This window comes from Sphaerodactylus townsendi, linkage group LG02, assembly GCF_021028975.2.
Source record: "Sphaerodactylus townsendi isolate TG3544 linkage group LG02, MPM_Stown_v2.3, whole genome shotgun sequence".
Classification (NCBI taxonomy): Eukaryota; Metazoa; Chordata; class Lepidosauria; order Squamata; family Sphaerodactylidae; genus Sphaerodactylus; species Sphaerodactylus townsendi.
In genome coordinates, this window is record NC_059426.1 from 76,437,248 (window position 1) to 76,458,610 (window position 21,363).

The 21,363-nt window shown below is 42.3% G+C and overlaps 1 protein-coding gene and 1 long non-coding RNA gene across 10 annotated transcripts in view; both read right to left on the reverse strand.

Annotated features, from left to right (window-relative positions):
- The window catches only part of LG02H11orf24 (linkage group 02 C11orf24 homolog), a 36,512-nt gene extending 24,950 nt beyond the window's left edge, over window positions 1-11,562 (reverse strand). For 2 of the 8 annotated variants that reach the window (XM_048486486.1, XM_048486483.1), the window contains exon 1: window positions 10,941-11,278. The gene's annotated coding sequence lies outside the window, so the exon portion shown is untranslated. Of the gene's footprint in view, window positions 1-9,368; window positions 9,498-10,273; window positions 10,394-10,940; window positions 11,279-11,340; window positions 11,455-11,541 lie in introns of those variants that run through there. The other 6 variants (XM_048486481.1, XM_048486484.1, XM_048486487.1 and 3 more) reach the window with 6 other exon arrangements.
- Window positions 11,563-13,971: 2,409 nt separating this feature from the next.
- On the reverse strand, window positions 13,972-20,354 carry LOC125426886. Of its 2 annotated transcripts, XR_007243591.1 has the most exons (4): window positions 20,257-20,354; window positions 19,382-19,578; window positions 18,562-18,672; window positions 13,972-15,338 (listed from the first exon to the last, which is right to left on the reverse strand). It is a non-coding gene; the product is annotated as an uncharacterized LOC125426886 (long non-coding RNA). The 2 variants fall into 2 exon arrangements; XR_007243592.1 differs by lacking the exon at window positions 18,562-18,672.
- Window positions 20,355-21,363: the final 1,009 nt, after the last annotated feature.

The window sequence follows — 21,363 nt, forward strand, 5'->3', positions numbered from 1 at the left end:
TAAGAAGGCCTTTTCAGCCACAGGATAACCAAAGGATATAGAACCATTGATGACTAATCCCCAATAAGATAACTACAAACCAGCACGTCACAGGTGTCTGCAGCACAAGCAATCTGGCTGACAAGCCAGCTAAGGGTCAAAGCCGATAAAGGGGGGGAGGAGAGAAATCTCGTTCATGTGTAAAGCCATGGAAGTCCACAAGGGGGTCTAATTTTTAAAAAACAAAGAACTGTCTCTAGTTGAGGTGGTCAGAGCTGGTTACGCAGCCAAGCAGGTCAGCAATTCCTCGGACAGCACCAATGGAAAGGCTCCAAGACACAGGAGAGGTTTACTTTGCTCTTGGCTGGCAGTCATGATTCATGCCTACCATCCCCCCTTGAGTCCAATACATTCGGCTGTGTCCTAAATGTTCTTGGCAGCCCAACAGAGACTTAGGTTGTTCCCAGCAGTACAGACAGGTGACACCCATGACTGCCTCCTAACCCCATACTGCATTCAACCATGTTCAAAGTTAGCCCTGTGGTGCTTCTTGGGGTATGAAAATATCTTGACACAGCACTAGGGAAGATCTAAACTGTGACTCCCTCCTACCTTTCTGTGCCTGTTTGCTTTCCCCACCCCTTTCCAGCCCAGTTCACTTCCAGTACTGACCTGAACTGAAATGCTTCAGAACAATGGAACACCACAAGGTATAACTTGCATACCTCGTTTTATGTAAACACACACACACACACACACACACAAAGTAAGGATGGTAACAGATCCATTTCTCTTCAACTGTTGCACAAATGAACAGCAGAAGGCATCAATAAATACCATGGATCCCCAGCCACATTTAGTCTAGAGCTGTCCCATACTATTTGGACAGGAAAAACTATCCCATAACACCAACCTATGAGATGTGGGGGGTGGGGGTGGGGGTGGTAGGCTGCTAGGCACACTCACTCCCATCTACACATAGCAAGTAAAATTGATCCAAAACAGAGAAATAATGTGCACTCCATCAAGAGACAATATTTGAGGCATGTTGGGAGCCACTGAAATTACCCACTTTGAAAGCACCCTTTTAAACCTCTTTCCTAGAAACAGGAATGGCATTACTACTGCAGGGCAACACAGTACAAACCCAAATTGCAAGATTGCCCTATACTTCATGCTGCTTGTTGAGTAGGATGGCTTCAAAGCTGTCTCCTGGTATTCACTTGAAAAGCCTGCTAAATTACAATTATTATTTGCTGTTAGAAGCATCCTTCCTGAATGCTCCGAAAATGAGCGGATGGCTTTTGCTGTGGCCAGCTGCATTAAGGCTAATTTGCTATAGTTACAACTAGGACTTTATACATTTGAAAAAATCCAACTGCACTAACAGCAGGGTGACATTTTAAATAGGAAATGTTAGAAATTCTTTTCTTTTATTGCATCTGTTCAGAAGAGACAATGACCCTGTAACTTTACTTACACTGATCATTCTGCACTTAGTGATGGAGTATGCTTTTAATGCATATTAGACTTCCATATTCCAGATATCTCACTTGGTTCTACTACGTGCTGGTCACCAGAGCCACTCAGGAAGGAAGTCTGAAGAGCTGAGTCAAATTGATGTGATGAGAGTTGAAGTTCTAAGATTACTGGGCAAATTAAAAACCAATAAGACTCCTGGTCCACAGCATATACCTGAAGGTTCTTACAGAAATCAAAGTGAAACTGTTGATCTATTAATCAGCATGTGGCACTAAAAATTGGCCTCTGTACCAGAGAACTGGAGAGTAGTAAATATTCCACCAATTTTTAAAAAGACGACCGATGAGGTACTAGGAAATTACAGCCCAGTCAGCCTAATGTCTATCCCAGGTTACTAACAGAAACTAATCAAAGACAGAATTATTAGGTACATAGAAGAACAAAGCCTATTGAGGGAAAATCAGCAAGGCTTTTATAAAGGGAAGTCCTGCCTCATCATGTAGATAATGGTGACTTGGTAGACATTATGTACTTGGACTTTTGAAAGCCTTTTTACAAGGTACTTCATCAAAGACTCCTGAGTAAGTAGATAAGGACATGAGACCTCTTATGGATTAAAATTGGCTAAACAAAGGGAAACAGACGGTAGGAATAAATGGACAGTTCTCCGAGTGCAGAGAAGTAAGAAATTGGGTCCCTCAAAGGGATCAGAAGTGGGGTCCATTCTGTTTAGTTTATAAACAATCTCAAGCCAGGAGTGAACAGTGTGACACAAGGGGGTCTAATTTTTAAAAAACAAAGAACTGTCTCTAGTTGAGACAGGATGGTAAAAACCAAGGCTGATTGTGGCCATTTATGCACTTGTGGTCTGCTTTGCATTGAGCCTACATTCCCTTTGGGTTTGACTGTCAGTTGCGTACATATTTCCTCCTCTTTGGTAATCACTGCCTTCAGATTAGAGAATTCCAGCGGTTCCTGAAAGCTCTGAAAGTGTGACTTTTCTTCTCCTTTAGCAAGCAACGCAAAGGAGATAACATGTGTTTAGCTTTCTTTGGGCATTCTTGCACCTTCCCCTGTCCACACTTCAGTAGTCCCTCCCACTCTTTGGGGCAGCACTGTAGAACAGCATATTTTTTAAACTGAAGCTGCTATGAAATTTATCAGGTCCAACAAACTAATGTGAGGCCAAAAACAGCAAAGAAAAAAAAGTGGAAGGCAAATGAAGCTTGCAATGGAAACAATACACACAAAAATTAAGGACAGTAACAGATCCATTTCTCTTCAACTGCTGCACAAATGAACAGCAGAAGGCATCAATAAATACCATGGATCCCCAGCCACATTCACAAGGAAGAGGGGCAAGGGGGTGGGAATGACTGATAGGACACTTTTCGTAAACAAAAAAACTGTGGGCAAACTCCACTGCAAAGCAAATAGCCGAGGGGGTAAGTAATGCATGAAGCGAAGAGTTCCAGAAGGTCACTCTAAATTGGGTGAGTGTGCAACAATATAACAAATGAAGCTCAGTGTATGCTGACAGGGTCCAAATTTACTGAAACAGGCAGATAACATCTTGGGGTCACAGCAGATAGGTCAATAGAAATGCTGACTCAGCGTGCAGCTCCAATGAAAAAGGGAAACTCTATGCTGAAGATTATTAGGAAAGGGCTGAAAAGTAAAATGCCAATATTATAATGTCCCTGTATAGATCTATGGTGAGATCTTATTTGGAATACTGTTTGTAGCTCTGGACACCATATTTCAAAAAGGACATTGCAGAGAGATGGAAGAAGTACAGAAGAAGGCAACCACAAGGATTAAGAGGTTGGAGCGCCTTCCCTGTAAAGAAAGCCTGGAGTCTCTGGGATTTTTCAGTTTAGAAAAAAGATGACAGAGGAAGGAAATTAAAGAGGTTTGTAAAATTATGCATAGGGGCCAGAAAGTGGACTTATAACTTTTTGCTCCTTCTCCTATAATAATAGAACTTGATGGTATCCAATGAAGTTGACTGGCACTAGATTCAGAATGGAGAAAAGGAAGTATTTCTTTACTCAGTAAGACATTAACATGTAAAATTTGCTGACAGAATATGTAGAAGTGGTCACAACCACAGATGACTTTAAAAGGGGATAGACAGACTCATGGGGGATATAGGTCTATCAGTCATGGTGACTGAAGTGGACGTTCACATTCAGAGGAAGTAAACTGAACTGATGCAACAGGATGGTTTTTATGTCCTTTCTGTTCTCTAAACAAACACAGTACAGGCACATGGCAAGAATATAACTTGGGCAGACTGAGCAGTTTCTCCATATTAGTACTTAAACTTGGTATGTCAACTGTATTATTTTTCCAGTTTTTCGAAATGAATGCTCTGAGCAAATAGCATGGAATGCTGCTAAAGCAGACAGTACAATGAAAGCACAGTCTTAGCCAAACAAGTTAACATGTTAGAGAAACAGTGCATAAAACATATTTCTTACATTAGGTCCCCAGATCTCCTATTATTTATGTTACGTAAAAGCAACTTTGGGGCTACCACAAACTGGGCTGGAGCCCTGGTTCTGAGAAGGTGGGGCTAGCTGTTCCTTCCCCCAGTGCCATTTTCCTAATATCTCCCCCTTCTCTGGAAGTCTTCTAGTTACCCAAATGACAGACAACCCAGAATATGAGACTAGGGTGCGGGTATCATGTTATACACTAAAAAGTTATTGATGTATGCGACTAACTTGTACATGGAGTTAAAACACACACAAACATTTATTTTCCTTCTTGGTGGCACATATGTAAAAAACAACAACCCAGGTCTTTCTCCTAGGTAAATACTGGGGAAAATACTGGGGGAAACACACACAGATTTAACTTATTTTTAAACATTTTGTTTGTAGTTGGGTAAAAAAATGGGTTCAGGAAGAAACCTAAGGACACCAGTAGATATGATGGCATTTCCACATCCAACCTAGAAATGCCACTGCCAGTATGTAGCCTAACATGGGCAATTTGAAAGGGCTCGAGCCCCCTCCCCCACAGCTGAGGCTCTAAAACTATGGCACTATTATATTGAGTGGGCTCTCAGAAGAAGAAAAAGGGTTAGAAAAGTTTTTTTTCCTATTGGATGAAAAAGGTTTGGCACTTAAAGGGGACTGGTTACTGTTTCGCTTGGCTGTGGTTGGCTGGGTAGGTAAACTGAAAGTATGATTGGTGGGAAATTCAAAGACAGAGTTGTGAAGACTGCTCTCTTCCATTTTATTCTCACAATCAGGAGCAGTCCGGAAAAAGAAAATGGACCTGGAAGAAACCTAGCTGAGCAGCCCTTGTGGCACTACATTCAAGAACAGCAGGGCCACTAAGCTCAGCTCAACAGGCATTAACTCAAACAGTTGGAAATGCAAGTAGGGAAATCGGAGGTTCCGGTTCCGGCTGCCGTTCCGTGCGGTCGCTCCCTGACGAGCTCCTCCGCATTTTTAAGATAAGCTCTTAAAAAGTTATTTTACCTCACTCACTTTTTATCTACTAGCTCTTCTTTTAATCTAAAATTGTTTTATCATTCATGCTTAATGCGGGCAACATGCCAGTTGCGCTCATTTACTGGGCTCCGTGTTGTTTGAGTTTGTTTTTAAACTTTTAAACCTATTATTTTCCAGCCATTGTTGGCTTTTAATTTAGTTTAGCTTTAGTATTTTTTTAACTTTTAACAATTTTATTCCTGGGCTTGAAACCAGCCTCCTTTTATTAGGGTAATTAGAGCCCGTTTAACTTTTTTTAAAAAAAGGTTTAACTCAAACAGTTCCCTTTTAAACTGACAGCAGTCCAGGAACCAATCGGTGAGTTGACACAGGTTACTCTTGTCAATAACTGCAGCCAAGTAGTCTGTCTGTCTGTCTTCTATTTATGCCCCGCCCTACACCGAAGTCCCAGGGCAGCTTACATAATGGGGTTAAAAGCCCCATTAAAACATTACAATCCTAAAAACACAAATCATTAAAAACCACCATAAAAATTCTCTAAAAACAATCAATGAAAATGTCCATTAAAAACCCCACCCCTCCTACTCCCCACCCTCAGCCGGCATCAATACGGGAGACCCTGGGGGTCACACATAAAAGGCCTGGGTAAAGAGGAAGGTTTTAACTAGGCGCCAAAATCCATAAAGTATCAGCGCCTGGCAAATTTCTGTACGGAGGCTGTTCCACAGCTTGGGGCCTGCCACAGAAAAAGTCCTCCCACCACACCTAGGCAGCAGAAGGGATCACCAGGAGGGCCTCCCCACTTGACTTCGGTGCATGGGCCAGCTCATATGGGCAAAGGGGCTCCTTTAGGTAGGTGGGACACAAGTGGGACACAGTCTATTGTGTTACATAATATAATTATTTTAAATTATTTTATCTAAAATCAATTATTATAGGAATCACCTTTGTTCTTTTTACAAATACTCCAGGTAAAACATAAAATTATCATATACCTGATTACAACCCTAAGGTTGACATATACATGTAATGATAGCCATTAAACTCTTTTCCACTGAAATATGACAGTATAATTGTTTACTAATCCACCATTTCCTGGATCTTCTTGGTGCCTTGGGGACAAAAACTAAGTAGGCACTAGGACCCAAGCAGAGCATTCTAGAACAAAGATAAAATGTCATTTTTCACAAACTCACTGGTTGGCCTCAGACAAGACATTTCTCAGCTTCAGTTTCCCATCTGTAATTTGGGAATAATATTGGGCTACATGAAGACTGTTTTAAAAATTACTATGGTACTTTGTACACCTGAAATGCTCTGTAGTCTACATAAATGTTAACTAACTCTAAATTTACTAATTTACACCAAATTAGAATTGTGTCCTGGCACTCTCTAAGCACCTGTTTAAAAGCAAATTCCAGTGATTTTTAACTGGAAATTTTCAAATAGAAGGTTGGATCTAACCAACATTTCCACTAGTGAAAACAGAGGCCTTCAGGTAGGATGAGGATGTAATAAAAGGTGCGTTGGGGGGGGGGGGGATAATTACAAATTTGAGCCAAGCATTTTACTGTCAATGCAGATATTGTCATGATTAAAATATTGGGGATGTTAGAACATTTAAAACAATGCACATTTTCCTGCTCCTTCCTCCACTCTTCTGTGGTTGTTTCGGGCATATAGCTCTATGTTATCCATAATTAACATTAAGCAGAGTCCCTTTTCAATGGGGTTTTGCAAGACCATATCACACCCTCAGATCAAGCTCCCATTACAAGAGTATCTCAGCTTATCCGCCAATATGCTATATTTGGATTAAAAGAAATCATGGAAGGGAATAAAGGAAGGAAGGACTTTAGTTAGTAGCACATTTAGTTCCTTATTCAAGAACGTTACATCAGTACTAGACCTGTAGATCAAGAAATCCAGAAGCCATTTTTATGTTTACAAAGGACTAGTGCAAAGCTTCACTATCAGGCAAATATTTACTGTCAATAAAATGAACATATCCAAATTTCCCACCCCTAAACATATATCCATTCAACTAGCAGTCTGAAATCTACCTGTCAAAAGGCATACAAGAGTACACTATGGAGAAACAATGTGACTACATTAGAAGACACAAACCTAATAAGGGTTACTTTTTTCAGTTAGACCTGTAAGTATACTACTGGATGCCATTTACTCAAGACTTCCACAGGGATAAAAGATGTCAAAAACCTTAAAGAAGGCAGCAGGCAATTGCAAAAAGATATGTAACCTGCTCCCTCCCCACACCTTTGCACTTTATGCAGTTCTGAGCTGAATATTACCTCCAGCAAAATAGGAATATTTGTGCACCATCATTTCTTTGTAGAAATTCAGAATGGCAGTTTTGCCTCACAGAAACCCTGTGGGTTAGATTAAGTGGAGCAATAACTTGGCCACATAAGTCCAAGGCTAACACATTAGCCATTATCCTCCATGAATTGTTACGCATAGTGTGCCCAACAGGAAAGGAGGCTCTCCCTTCATCTGCTTTTCTGACACAGGCTCCCTAACCGACATCAGTGTATATGGGGAACATCGTCTTGGAAGTTATACGTTCTTTCTTCAAGTACTGCACACTGAGTCATAAGCCACAAAATGCACACCACTAGAAACAAGTAACAACGCGATGTTCAGAGCCTGAAGACATTTGAAATTCCTTGAAGTCTGAAAGTAAGAGTGCGTAAACATGAATTAAGTCCATTCATCTTTTCTCAGAGAAATGTTTGTATATCCTAATATAACTTTAGAAACATGTCATCTTGTGAATTGAAGCTATAAATAAAATAGATTATTGTGCTTCTCATTTAGAACAGGATACAGTCACTTAAAAACTCTTGAATACTGTGATATATGCTTCAGGGGTTTCAGACAATTTCAAAGACAGCAACATAATTAATAAAAGGGGGGGAGGCTCAAAATCCTGACGAACACTCTTAACTTGCAAGTTCTTAACTAAGTAACACACACTCCTCTGCAGATAAACAGTGATCCACATATACACACACAGTCCAAACCAGGCCAATATATTTGCAGTTATGTTTCAGGAATGCCTCCAACCAGAATGTAAAGATTTCATGAGATAAAGAGCCCCTTAGTAAGCACTCTTAAGGTTATTTGTCCTCACTGTTCAAAGTTCTTCTTAAATGAAAGCTAAGATGTTGTAATGAGCCAAAAAGCTATTGATTACAATCTCTTGTAACAAATCAGTGTAATTAACATACCAACACTGCTCCCTACAGATCATTTCATGTAAGTCATACCTAAATGTTGAATAAACATCTCCAGATTACTCAAGTAAGCAAGTCAAGCCACATGCTACAAGGAAAGAAAAATTGATCCACTGCACTGAAGAATAGTGGATGGGCAGGCAAGCTTGGTGAATGAATAAGTGAAGTAGCCTAGAGCAGTGATGGCGAACCTATGGCACGGGTGCCAGAGGTGGCACTCAGAGCCCTCTCTGTGGGCACGCACAGAGTTAATCATGTGGGGGGAAATCACACCCCCCCACGCACACATCTAGGCTGGCCTGGACCGCTGGGCTCAATTATTAGCATTAAACCTGAGACCTAGTTTTGGAGAGGCAGTGTAGGTAACCCTGTTAAGCACTATTAAACCCACTGATTTTCATGCGAAGAACTAAAGCACAATACTTTACCTGGGAGTAAGCTTGGTTGCTGACAATGGGGCTTGCTTCTGAGTAAACCCTCCTAGGGTCGTGATTCACCCATTGGAAGAGTTGCACGGTTGCTTCAACGCAAAGCCACCGACTACCACCAAGCTTACTCCCGAGTAATGTACGCCTCGGAGCCAACCGTTTTTTCCAAACTAAAACCTCAGTATTCAGATTAAATTGCCGTGTTGGCACTTTGCGATAAATAAGTGGGTTTTGGGTTGCAGTTTGGGCACTCGGTCTCGAAAAGGTTCGCCATCACTGGCCTAGAGAATACTCAAGGGGGAGCTTCCAGGTTAAGAAGCAGATAGTCTGTTTAGCTGATAAGGAAGAATTATGAACATGGATAATTTAATTCTTTCCTATGAGGGCCGCTTCACATGCAAAGTCTACAAGCAAACTTCCTATGAATGTAACCAACTGCTGAAAATTTCACTTTGAATTCCAGATGTATCCAATTGGGAATGGCTCAAACAGCTCCACACAGACATACAATATTTTAATCTGGCCTCAGTCATATGAGCATCCTAACTTCTGTAGGGAAAAGCAGCATGTTGATTATCCAACCACAGGTGGAGTCAGCAGTACAGGCCTTTTTGCAACTACCACAGTCACAGGAACAATTTCTGCCTGTACCTACAGTTCCCAAGGACATCCTGAACTACTTGTTCACAGGTAAATAAAATGTGGAGATCAACATTAATACAGGCCATAGCATTCTACATAACTGATCAATTCACCTCAGGACATTCATTTATCAGGGCCATGTAAAAACTTAGGGCCTGTGCTTGTTTGGTCTTGAACCCATCAGACAAATTATCTTCAGTAGGTATATTGATTTGGTGTGGACTGCCATTTGTGATGCTTTGATGAAAATCAATTCTAAAAAAAAGAACATGTCAGGGGAAAAACACAAAATCAACAGAAGTCTTCTACTATATTTCTTTAAGACATGTGCAAAGACTTACGTTTTCATTAACAGCCAAAATGCCCAGGTCTCTCAAGCCTACTGAGACAATGAAGAAGCCTTTTAGCAGGTTCTCTCTCCAACTCAATCTACAGACACCTGTCAAGACCTACCGCCAGTTGCTTATTTATGTTATTTATAATCCGCCTTTCTCACTGACACTCAAAGCAGATTACACAGAGTAATGGGGCATTAAAGAAACAATGCAATAGGATTAGGGCTTTACAAGCAACCAGAAATCTAAAAAACAGAACTGTAAGAACAGAAACACGACACAAAGTAGAATCCTACTTACAGCAAAGTACATGCAATACCACAGATCACAGTCCCTACTACTTTAACCAAGTAACTTTGTGAATAATTTTGCACAGTGCCTGCATTGCCTGCATAGAAAGGCCCTCATGAATCATTCATAGTTTGCGGAAAGCCAGGAGAATGGGAGCTTTCAAACATCAGTTTGGTTAAGTGTCAGACTAGGATCTGGGAGACTCAGGTTTGAATGCCCATCCATGTCATGGAAGTTGACTGGGCGACCTTGGGCAGTCATGATCTCCCAACCTAACCTACCTCACAGGGTTGTTGTGAAAGCAGAATGGAGAAAAGAACAATGTACACTGCTTTGAGTCCCCACTGGGGAGGAAGCGGGGTGGGTTAAAACAAATTAAATAAATTCCTGACCTCAGGCAGGCTGTTCCATAAGATGAAAGATACAATGGAAAAGGCACATGTGCAGGCAGTAGTTGATATAGCCAATTTGCAGGTTGATACCAGCAGAAGGCCCTGTTGAGATGAGCAAAGCTGTCGTGGAGAAGAGCAGAGAGAGAGACAGTTTCACAAATATGAGGGTCCCACCTTAAACTGAGCCTGGTAAGTGATGGTGTGACCACAGAATGGGAGTATAGGCATGCTCCATCTAGTTCCTGATAATAATTTAGCCATGGCATTCTGCACCAGTTGGCGTTTCTGAACTGATTTTGAAGGGAGACTAATGTACAGTAGTTTCAATGTTACAATAGTATGGATCCAGTTGGGTAGTATGGATCAGCCACACTTCAAAAACCCTACCTGGCAAGAAAAAATAATTTCCCAGCAATACCCAGACCTGTGATCTGAAATGCTACTTTTAGCATTTCTGTGATACATTTCCGAGGCACTCGTGCAGCAGCTCCATGAACAGCTCTAGGCAAAGAATCCCAATATGCAGGCCTTCCCAAATGTATCACCTCCCCCGGACTTTAATGGCACTTTTGTAAGTAGCTTCGAGGAAGAAAAGTGAAAAAACTCGCACCTGTGAGCTGGCGTATGACACTGGGGAGAAGGAAACAGCAGCGGCATCCCAACCTACCTTGGGCTCCACCTTCTGCCGACTCAGGAACCGGACAGGGCAAATTCCAGATGCCAGGTCCATCCCTCCCAAGCTAAAAGGGCAAAGGGTGAGCAGCGCAGTAGAAACAGGGCCGGGGTGTGTGTGTCACATCCCGCAGCCACACCGGGCGCTGACCCCAAGGATACCCGCACCCATTCACCACACCGGCAGAGCTGAGGAAGCTAATGCCAGGGGGTCTCGGAGACACTATAATAATCCCCCCGACGTACTGAAACTAAGTAAACGGCCGTAGGACCCAACTGAGTCACTTCGTTTTTTTCTCACAGAAAACAAGCCGAACCAATCAATACAGGCTGCGAGGCCACGGAACTGCACCTCCCCTCACCCCACCCCAGCCGAAACAAACAGAATTCGTTACCCGCCCCGAGGCAGCTGCATCCCGCCGGCCCCACTCCCAGCGCAAGGGCAGGAACCAATCGGAAAAAAGAGAGCCCCCACCGCGGCAGACCCGCCACATGCCTCGGCAAAACCCCGCCCCCAACTCGCTGGGTCCCGCCTATGGGCGTTGAAACCACGCCCGCGAACCCTGTCGCCACTTGCACGGGCTGAGGGAAGGTACCTCCATCTCGCGGTCGCTCTAGTCTTCTGGCGCTCCCTTGCTTCGTTACGTCATCTCTTAGAGACCGGAAATTACCTGGAAGAGTATCCTTCGCTGAAACGAGTCTTTCCCCCCCCCTATTCAGTAGTCGCGTTATATGACGTAAACGATTCGCGTTCCTGGGCGCTCCTAGAGAGTTTTGTTATTTTGGCCGCCGTGTCTGCTTCGTTCTCCTTGTCAGGCCCGCAGCGGACGTGTGCTGGGCTAAGGCTTGGGCTCACTCTTGCGTGTTAAAGTGCTGTCAAGTTGCTTCTGACTTATGGCGCCCCTATGAATTACTGTCCTCCAAACCATCGAGAAAGCGTTTTGGAGGGCGTTCTTTCCTTTCGTTCTTGGAAGAGGAGGCTGGTGGCTTCAGAATGTAGCCGTGTTTCAGGGTATAAGCTTTCCAAAAGTACTGACTCTCAAAAACGTTTACCCTGAAAATCTTACTGGTCTCCAAAGTTCTACTGGAATCGAATCTAACTGAAACTGGTGGTGTTTTTGAGGGGAAGAGTAGATCAGATCAAAGAAAACTTTTTGCCTTTACCTTTTAGGGATCTAGAGCAGGGGTAGGGAACCTGCGGCTCGAGAGCCGCATGCGGCGCTTCTGCCCTTGCACTGCGGCTCCACAAGCTGAGCCTCCAGCCCCATGCAGGCAGCAGGGCGAGTGCACCAATTGCCCGTGGCCGGCTGGGCCGCGCCGCATGCTTCCCCTCTCACCCGCCCCGTTCGAGCGGGGCGGGCGCTTTCCCAGCGGCCGGCAAGGCTGAGCCACTAGCTTCATCCTTGCCCGCCCTGCAGGCAGCAGGGTAGGCGCACCAATTGCCCGGCTTCCCCTCAAGCCCGCCCCGTTGAAGCAGGGCAGGCGCTTTCCCGGCGGCCGGCAATGCCAAGCCGCTGGCTTCATCCTTGCCTGCCCTGCAGGCAGCAGGGTGGGCGCACCAATTGCCCTGCTTCCCCTCTCGCCCGCCCTGTTGGAGCGGCGAGGCCGAGCCACTGGCCTCATCCTTGCCCGCCCTGCAGGCAGCAGGGCGGGTGCATCCATGCGCTTCTCAGAATGAGCGGAGTAAAAGGTTAAAAAACCCAATATATACAGTGTTATCTTTATTTTAAATGTCAAAAATTATTTGCGGCTCCAAGTGTTTTCTTTTCCCGTGGAAAACGGGTCCAAATGGCTCTTTGAGTGTTAAAGGTTCCCTATCCCTGATCTAGAGAGAGGGAAATGGCAACTGGGACAAGAAAACGGGGGTGGCAACCTCCATGTGGAACTCTGTTGTTGCTGTGAAGTATTTGGCTACAGTGGCAACAGGGAAGCTAGTTGGGAATTATAAGAATACCCATAGGGAAAAAAGGGGATATGCCTGAATACCCAATTGATCTATTGAGAATCAGAAATGCCAACTGACTTGCATGGGCTCCATTGAAATACATTGCAGAACAGAAAAGATAAAATGAAAATGCCAGTGGATTTAGAGAAACCCGCCCTGGATGGGGAATGGCATGTCCTCAGAGTGGAATGAGGGTCCCTGTGGGAGAAATCAGTGCTTTGAACAAGAATGACAGCCCCCACAGTCGAAAATGGTCACTAGGAGTAGCATACATTTTCTGGAACTGAAATGACAGCCCCTGGGAGTAGCATTAGTGTTTTGGGCCTGAATTGTCAGCTCTCACAGTAATCTCTGGGACCATACAACTGTGAAGACTGGAGTGAAAACCCCCAAACTGGAATGAAGGCCCTAACCCTAGAAAATTTTTAGATTGATTTTCTTTATGGTTGATTTTAAAATTTTATTAAAATCAACTATAAAGAAAATCAATCTAAAATATTGAAGTCAAAACTATAACGGGGTAGTTTCTATCAAAAGAGAAATACAAATGTTTAATGAATTAATATACAATAGAAATTACTGAAATATTAAAAGGGTATAGAAGTTTAATAGAGAATAAAAACTGATGGAGCTTTCACAGTTTATCTTCTGCTGAGTAAGAGTGTATATGAATGTAAGAAAAAAGAAAAGCCTCACAAAAACAGTACTTGTGCACTTTCTCTCGTTTATGCCTTTTGCTCTCAGCACTATAATGGTCTCAAGCAAAAAATAAGGTGTAATGTAAATTTTTGAGGCCTGACAAATGTTTTAATCATTTGCATACAAACATTTTCTTTCAGTAGGGATTTCATGACTGGCATATTAAGCTTCCCATACTGCAGAGCTACATATATTCAAAATGCAGAGCCGGTTTTAACAGCTACTTACAGCAAGAATTTTTTTCAAAGTGATTATGAGTATCTTTGTGATAATTCAGCAATGATGGTGCTGGTGTGGAGAGGAGTGAGTACACCAGGAAGCCTACTTTTAGAGCAATGCATCCTATAACTGTCACACAGACATAGGCGATTTTGAAGGCAGAAAAAAATGGAAGAGAGCTCCAATCTACAGACCAAAAATCAACCTTTGATAGGTGTGGAATGGTGGTTTTATTTATTTAACAATATTTATTCATTTTCTTCATCAGAAAGGATCCGCAGAGAGGCTAAACATTAAAATGACATCTAGCACCTGTCTCACAAACATAATCAGATAGTAAATTGGACATTAATAGTCTACATTAGCCAGCCACAGAGTTGAACACAAACCAATGATTAAACTACATTAAAATCCCACTTAACTAGCACATGGCCTTTATCTCATTCAAAAAAAAAACCTAACAAAAGGTGTTGTGAAGCAAGCCTCTTAAGGATGATAGTGCCACAGAAGGGGACTATTCAGAAGAAAGCCCTGTTCCATGTAGCCACTCTCTGAACCTCAAAGGGCAGGGAACAGAGCAGAGCTCAGCAGAAAGTAGGCTATTGGAGGATACTGTTATGTGGATTCCCCAGGAAAAATGCTCCAGTTTGAAAGCCAAGGTGGAACAAAATACATGTGGGAAGCAGACAGTTGATCACAGTGGTCATGGTGAAGCACTACAAATTATTTTGTTGAACACATTGGATGCTGTTTTTGCTTGTTTGCATTTTCTCTCTTAACCTGTTGTCTTAAACAGGAAAAGAAATTCCTCAGGTAGGATCGCTAGATAGCACAGCTACGCTCTGAAATTATCCTCAGGTAGGATAAAAGTGACAAGTAGGTATTTATTTCTCATGAAAGCATATCTTAATAGTTAAAACATCTTTATGATAGTTGGCTGTCTTGAAGGTATCTTTAACATGGTCCCACTGCTATCAACTGTTCTAGGAAAAGCTGTCTGAGGATGAGAGTACATCTACCATACTAATGTAAACACATATATGGTAACTGTTCTGGCCATTTATGTGTAATGCTCTTGCATCTGTTCTTGCACCATTTTAGAAGTATCATCATTTCACCAAAGAAAGAATAGGCCCATGTACACAGCTGAATACATTTAAGAGGCAGAACATTTTGGATAAATATACATGTGCCTTATTCTTTAAATTGTAGTAGTTCTGTTACCTGGAGCACTGGGCACACGCTTCATTCTATGGTCTCATGGATCATTTTTCAACAGAAAGCTCTAGTATCCTATTTTATTCAAACAGTGCTATGAGAGTACAAAGCACTCCAAGGAATCTACCAAATTAAATCCCACTCAGGGAAATACATCCCAGCACTTTGGAACTGTTCAGTTCCTTTGTGAGCTCCTGTAGTTTCTATTTCCTACTCTTAACACACTACAAGTTTTGTCCTTTTCACCACCACCCTTCTCTACCGGGCTGGAGTTGGGTTGGTTCTTTTCATCATGTAGTGCTTTAGCTTTGCCTGAAAAGCAAAAAAATAAATATTTGAATTAATTTGTGTTATTTATTCTGGCAGAGACTCTTTCATAGCCAGGTGAGAGAAGCTGAGTTACACAGGCTGTTAACAGTTTACTTAGAGCCCAAAGTAGAAGAATAAGAAGAGTTTGGATTTATATCCCCCCGCTTTCTCTCCTGTAGGAGACTCAAAGGAGCTTACAATCTCCTTGCCCTTCCCCCCTCACAACAAACACCCTGTGAGGTGGGTGGGGCTGAGAGAGCCCCGAAAAGCTGTGACTAGCCCAAGGTCACCCAGCTGGCGTGTGTGGGAGTGCACAGGCTAATCTGAATTCCCCAGATAAGCCTCCACAGCTCAAGTGGCAGAGCGGGGAATCAAACCCAGTTCCTCCAGATTAGAATACACCTGCTCTTAACCACTACCCCACTGCTGCTCACCAGTAGCCAGTAATACTTAATGACATGAAAAATTATATAGCTAAACTTCTCCAGTATGCTTCTACTGAAATCAATGGGATTCGGTCAACGGTGGTTTTTGGCAGATTACACAAATTCATGTTGGCAAACATGTACGTATGTTGGTGATGGAAAGAATTTGCTGTGCCCACATCTTCCCATTTTAAACCTTCACCTCTGAAAAGACATCTGTCCTTTAGGGCTTCTTTTGCTTGAATTTCCATTAATTGCTTCCATCTGAAACAGTCCCTGTATTTTTTTCTTGAGAGACCAAGATTCTTGAATTCCAACATACCTCACTTTATCCATCTGAAACATTCTAAGGCACCAGGACAAGGTGCAGCTGCTCTGCTTTCTGCCCTATCCCTTCAAATGGTCATTCAGCATTCCTCCTTACCTGCTTTGGGGAAAACATTCTTGCTGGCCATGAAAGAAGTAATTGGTTTCTCAGTGTCTCAGATCACAGTCAAGAGCCAGTGTGGTGCAGTGGACTCTAAAAGAATGGGGTTTGAGTCTTCACTCTACCACATAAGCGGCAGACTCTTATCTGGTGAACTGGCTTTGTTTCCCCACTCCTACACATGAAGCCTTGGGCTAGTCCAGGGGTAGGGAACCTGTGGCTCTCCAGATGTTCAGGAACTACAATTCCCATCAGCCTCTGTCAGCATGGCCAATTGGCCATGCTGGTAGGGGCTGATGGGAATTACCTGGCTGGGCAGGACTTAATCTATTCTTCTCAGAAGTCTCTCAGCCCCGCCTACCTCACCAGGTGTCTATTGGGAAGGAATTTGTAAGCCTTTCAGGAGAGAAGGGCAAGGTATAAATGAAAACTCTACTTTAGAGTGGAAGACACTACCTCCAGATGAGGACCCATCAAATATATTTAATGCATCCTCCATACCCAGTGAGAGAAAGCAGCACAAGCCTGAATCCAGCTCCCACCCCCACCCTGGTTCAAACGTTATACCCAACCTCCAAATAAATTGTCCCAGGAAGAAATTTCAACAGGTACAACTTTTCCATACACACAGGTGGGAAAAACTCAACTGGAGCGATTTCTGTCTGAGCGCCAAATTAATGTTAATAAAAGTAAAGAATTTTGACATATACAAGTTCTGCAACTGCTGTAGAGCTATGATAGGAATAGCTGCACAATTTGGACAACTATTTTAGAAACACCGTGTGCGTTTGCAATCTTGTAATTCTATGCACAGCACCAGCATTTTCACAAATGTGTCTACAGCTGTCACTTATTCTTCTGTGCTGCTAATGAAACCAGTATTAGTGATGATTTATATCATTTATGCCAAAGAGTAAATAACCCTGGTGATCTGCTTGTTCCTTTTATTTACTGAAGAGAAACCTTGTCTGGGACTACAGCCAATACTGGATTCATTCTTTAGTGGTGAATGACTATGATGAACATGCCAGCTAAACCACAAAAGGTGCTTCAGAACAGTGGGGAGTCCGCCTTAAAGTGGCAGAAATTCTCCAGAGTGCCCTGGCACGCTACTTGCATTAGAAACGAAACAAGACAAAGGGAATGAGCATTAACTCTCCTCTTCCCTGGGGAGGTTAACTACATTGAGATAATGCAGGCTGTGTACTCATGGGTGGGAAAGATTATCAGTATAACATGTTTGCTGTTCTTGAAATTGTCAGATGGATAAAGCGGGGTTTGTTGGAATTCAAGAATCTTGGTCTCTCAAGAATCAGTTAAATTCCAGATCTGGTAATTCAGCAGAGTATACAAGGCTTTAATGTGGTCAGCAGAGCCATCTAATCACTGTTTGTGCCATGAACAAAATAACTCAGACCTTTTGTCTATTTGAACTAATATTCCGCATTTATTGTAGGAACAACATTTCTGGATAGGATAGAGTAAATATAGTTTTCTGATCTAATCTAACTAATTAAGGTGGAGGGAGATATAGTACCTGCATCCTGCTTTCATGGTTGCAAGATGGAGAAGAGTGCATGTGAGTGGAGGTGTGAGAAGTAACAGGAAGAAAGGGTTTCCCTGAAAGTATCAGTCTACACATCAAAGGGTGTCCAGTACCTTGGCCCCTTTATCTCTCTGACCCTTTAGTCATCACCCTCTGAAGTCTGAGGTTAAGAAACAGCACAAAGTCTCTTCACTTCCAACAAGGCATTCCAGTTTTGTATTTTAAAAATCAAATGCTTGAATTTTCTAGTCACTTTCTAGTATCACTGTTAAGAACTTTGTACATGTCAAACTTTTAATCTGTGTTTCAAATGAACATCTATCAACATAAATGACCAATACTGCTTGAAAATTTATATCATACAAGTACTCTTAGCAGGAAGCTGGGATGGCTTATGACTCCCTACTGCGTCCACTGAAGGAAATTGCAAATTAATTGGTTCCTTCCTCATCGTTAGATGGTTGTGCCTACTTGCCTCTATGCACCAGATTGCTTTGAGCACCACTAGTAACTCATACATAGAATTGTGAGCAGTAATATGAAGCTCAGTTTATACATTGTTTATGATGTATATATGGGGGAAAGGAAGCCAATTAAAGCAGCAATAGAGTCCTGGCAGTCAACATGTGATGCTACAGTCCCGTGTCTCTGTTCTTTATTCAACATGTTCAGGAATTGTCCATATGACTGGGGACAGGGGGACTGTACAATTATGGTGAACATATGAAAACACCTTTTCAGATCATTGGTCTGTTCAGCTCAGCATTACTTTGACTGGCAGCAGCTCTCCAAAATCTTGGACATAGGTGGTATGTGCAAGCTCCATACCATTGTTGCACACAGAAGACTTTGACTGGCTGGCCACGTCCTTCACATAGAGAACAGTCAGATCCCAAAAATGGCAATGAAGTGGATACCTCCAGAAAGCACCCAAAACCCCTGGAGGAGAACATTTGAGTAAGACCTGAAGGCACTGAATATTGCATGGGAAGAGTCCTTATCTCTTACTTGCATAAATATTTTGATTTGCTGAAGCAAATGAATAGTTTGGGCAAGTGGACACTATGGCATTGTAGTGCGCTGAGGTCCCTGTACTCCCTAGGTTCCTTCCTTAAATCTCCAGGAGTTTCCCAACCTCTCTCTGGCAATCCTATCCATCACCAATGGCATGGCCGGACCTGGCAACCCTTTGTTAATACAACGTATCACATGGTTTCTGGTTTTGGACTAATGGCTGCCTGCTTTTTTCCTCTCTTTTTGCAACTACCAACTTTTGTTTCTTTTAGCCTCTGTTATGTCATTGTCTTCAAAAAAGGGACACAGTCTGTATTTTTGGAAGACTAGCAATCAGCTCATTGTTTGTTCTGCTTAAAATTGCAGATTCTCAAAGCTACTCTTCATCTTTAAACATGTTTGGACCCTTAGTAGGACTGTAGGACAGGATGGAGTTGGAGACAGTTGGTAGGCTTAAAGGGTTATTGGATATTGCTATATCACCATCTGTTATTGCTGTATGTTTTATGTTTGGTTTTCAATTGTTGAATGTGACCGTTATGTTTTAAATTTAAATACGCAAGCTGCCCTGAGCCTGGCTCTGGCCAGGATAGGGTGGAATATAAATATAATAATAAAGAAATGTATTACATACCTTGTGTGTATAGTGTTTAGCTTGTTTCTCAGTTCCTTATACACACCTAGTTTGCACCTGCTCTTGCCATTTCAGTTCCTCAGTTGAAGTAATGTGTCACAGTGTCTTTGGGCTGATGATTTACCTTTGGTAACCCTGGTCCACATCAGACACAGGTCTCATTAGTGTCCAGTGAAATGTGGCTTCCCTTTTCTTTCCTGCAAGAAACACTTTGCCTTTGTGTTGTACCCGATCAAGGCCAATAATAAATAGAAAACATTTGAGCTTAGGTGTGCAGAATGCATCTTCCATTGGCAGACTTTTTATGTAGGAAATATTCAAGAACAGTTGGGTCAAAGGGGTTTGAAATGTAGGATGAAATATGATTATGTAAAACTCAACTTTGATCAGGAAAAACCCCCAGAGACTGTAACTGTTACCTGTGGAGGAAATAGTATATATCTCTGAATAAATCCCAGTTGAGCTGTTTCACACTGGGGATGCCCTTTAAAGAAGCCTGTGAACATAATCACATTTCACTCTGTATTTTATGGATTTCATGGCCGGTTACTATAACGTACAGGGCCACTCCAGCAGGCCCTGACATCATCCAAACGGAATCATATAGGCATCTATTCAGCATCTGAAGGCGGGCTCTTGCTCACACACACTCACACAACTTGTGCTTGAATAAAGGTAATGTTATTAGCCAAAGATTCTGATTCCGATGCTGATAACATTGAAACTTGAGCGATGTGACTAATGAAGATTTTCGTTAGTGGTGAAAAACTATTGATGCTTACATTGTTGGGCCTTCATGTCTGTTTACTCAGAGATAACTTAGCAGAATCTAACAGAACTTGCACCCAAGTAAGTATGCATAGAATTCATCCTACCTTTGATGGTTAGAGCAGTGGTTTCAGTTTGTTTTGTTGCGGAATGTCATGAGCAGAGGCTGAGGAAAGCCAGATTGTTCAGTCAGGAAAAAAATAAATATGTTAACTTTGTAGAGAACAATACTAATGCCATCTAGTGGTTCAAGTCCAGAAATGTCCAACCTATTAATTGTAAATTTGGAAGGGAAAGCAACATAATGAAAAGATGAAAACAGAATTTTTGAAAGGAGTGTTCGCATCGTATAGCTCAGTTGCAGGGCAATGCTGGTTGAATTATCAGCTTCATCCCCTCTCTCCACTTGAGGTGGGCTACCCACTTCTTAATTTTTAAAGCTTTTTATAACCTTATACATTTTAAAGTTTTGTTTGTTTTTTAGTACAAAAATGTTCAGGTAGTGTGGAACGTTTTCTTAAATCCACATGGGAGGTTAATCAACCAGCCAGCTGCATGGCTGACCTTTGCCAGTTAAGTACTATGTTTCAGTCATTTTTTCATGCATTAGATGTTCAGCTGCCTTTTTTGGAGACGGGCCATACACACCTTTTCTCAAAGTGTATTTCAGTATTCTGCCTTTGACAGCTGAGTTTCAGAGAGCATCCATGTTGATCTGCCGTAGAATAACTAGATTCAAGTCCCGTAGCACCTTAGAGACTAACAAGAGTTTCAAGCCGCAACTATTAATTAATTAAATTCATTATGCCCCACCTTTCTCCCAGCGGGGATCTACTTACATCATTCTCTCCTCCCTTCCATTTTGTTCTCTCAACAATGCTGTGAGGTAGGTTAGGCTGAGAGTGTGTGACTGGCCCAAGATCACCCAGAGAGGGTTTTTCACTGATGCTGGAGTGCTTTGTGTTCGGAGTTCGACTGGCAATCTCGCATGTTTCATTGTGCTTCGGTTTCCCTTCCTGTATACCCCGCGAAAACCCATTTAAAGCCGGAACGCCTTTCGAGCCAGGAAATAGGTTAGGCAATATGAAGCTTTTGAAGTGGTGTTTATAACAATGGATGCTGTTGAATTTAGGGGTTTTACAAACACTGTGTATGTATTGTGTTTAGAAAGTTACACTGTGACATTACTACTCTTATGTTCATCTATAGGACTT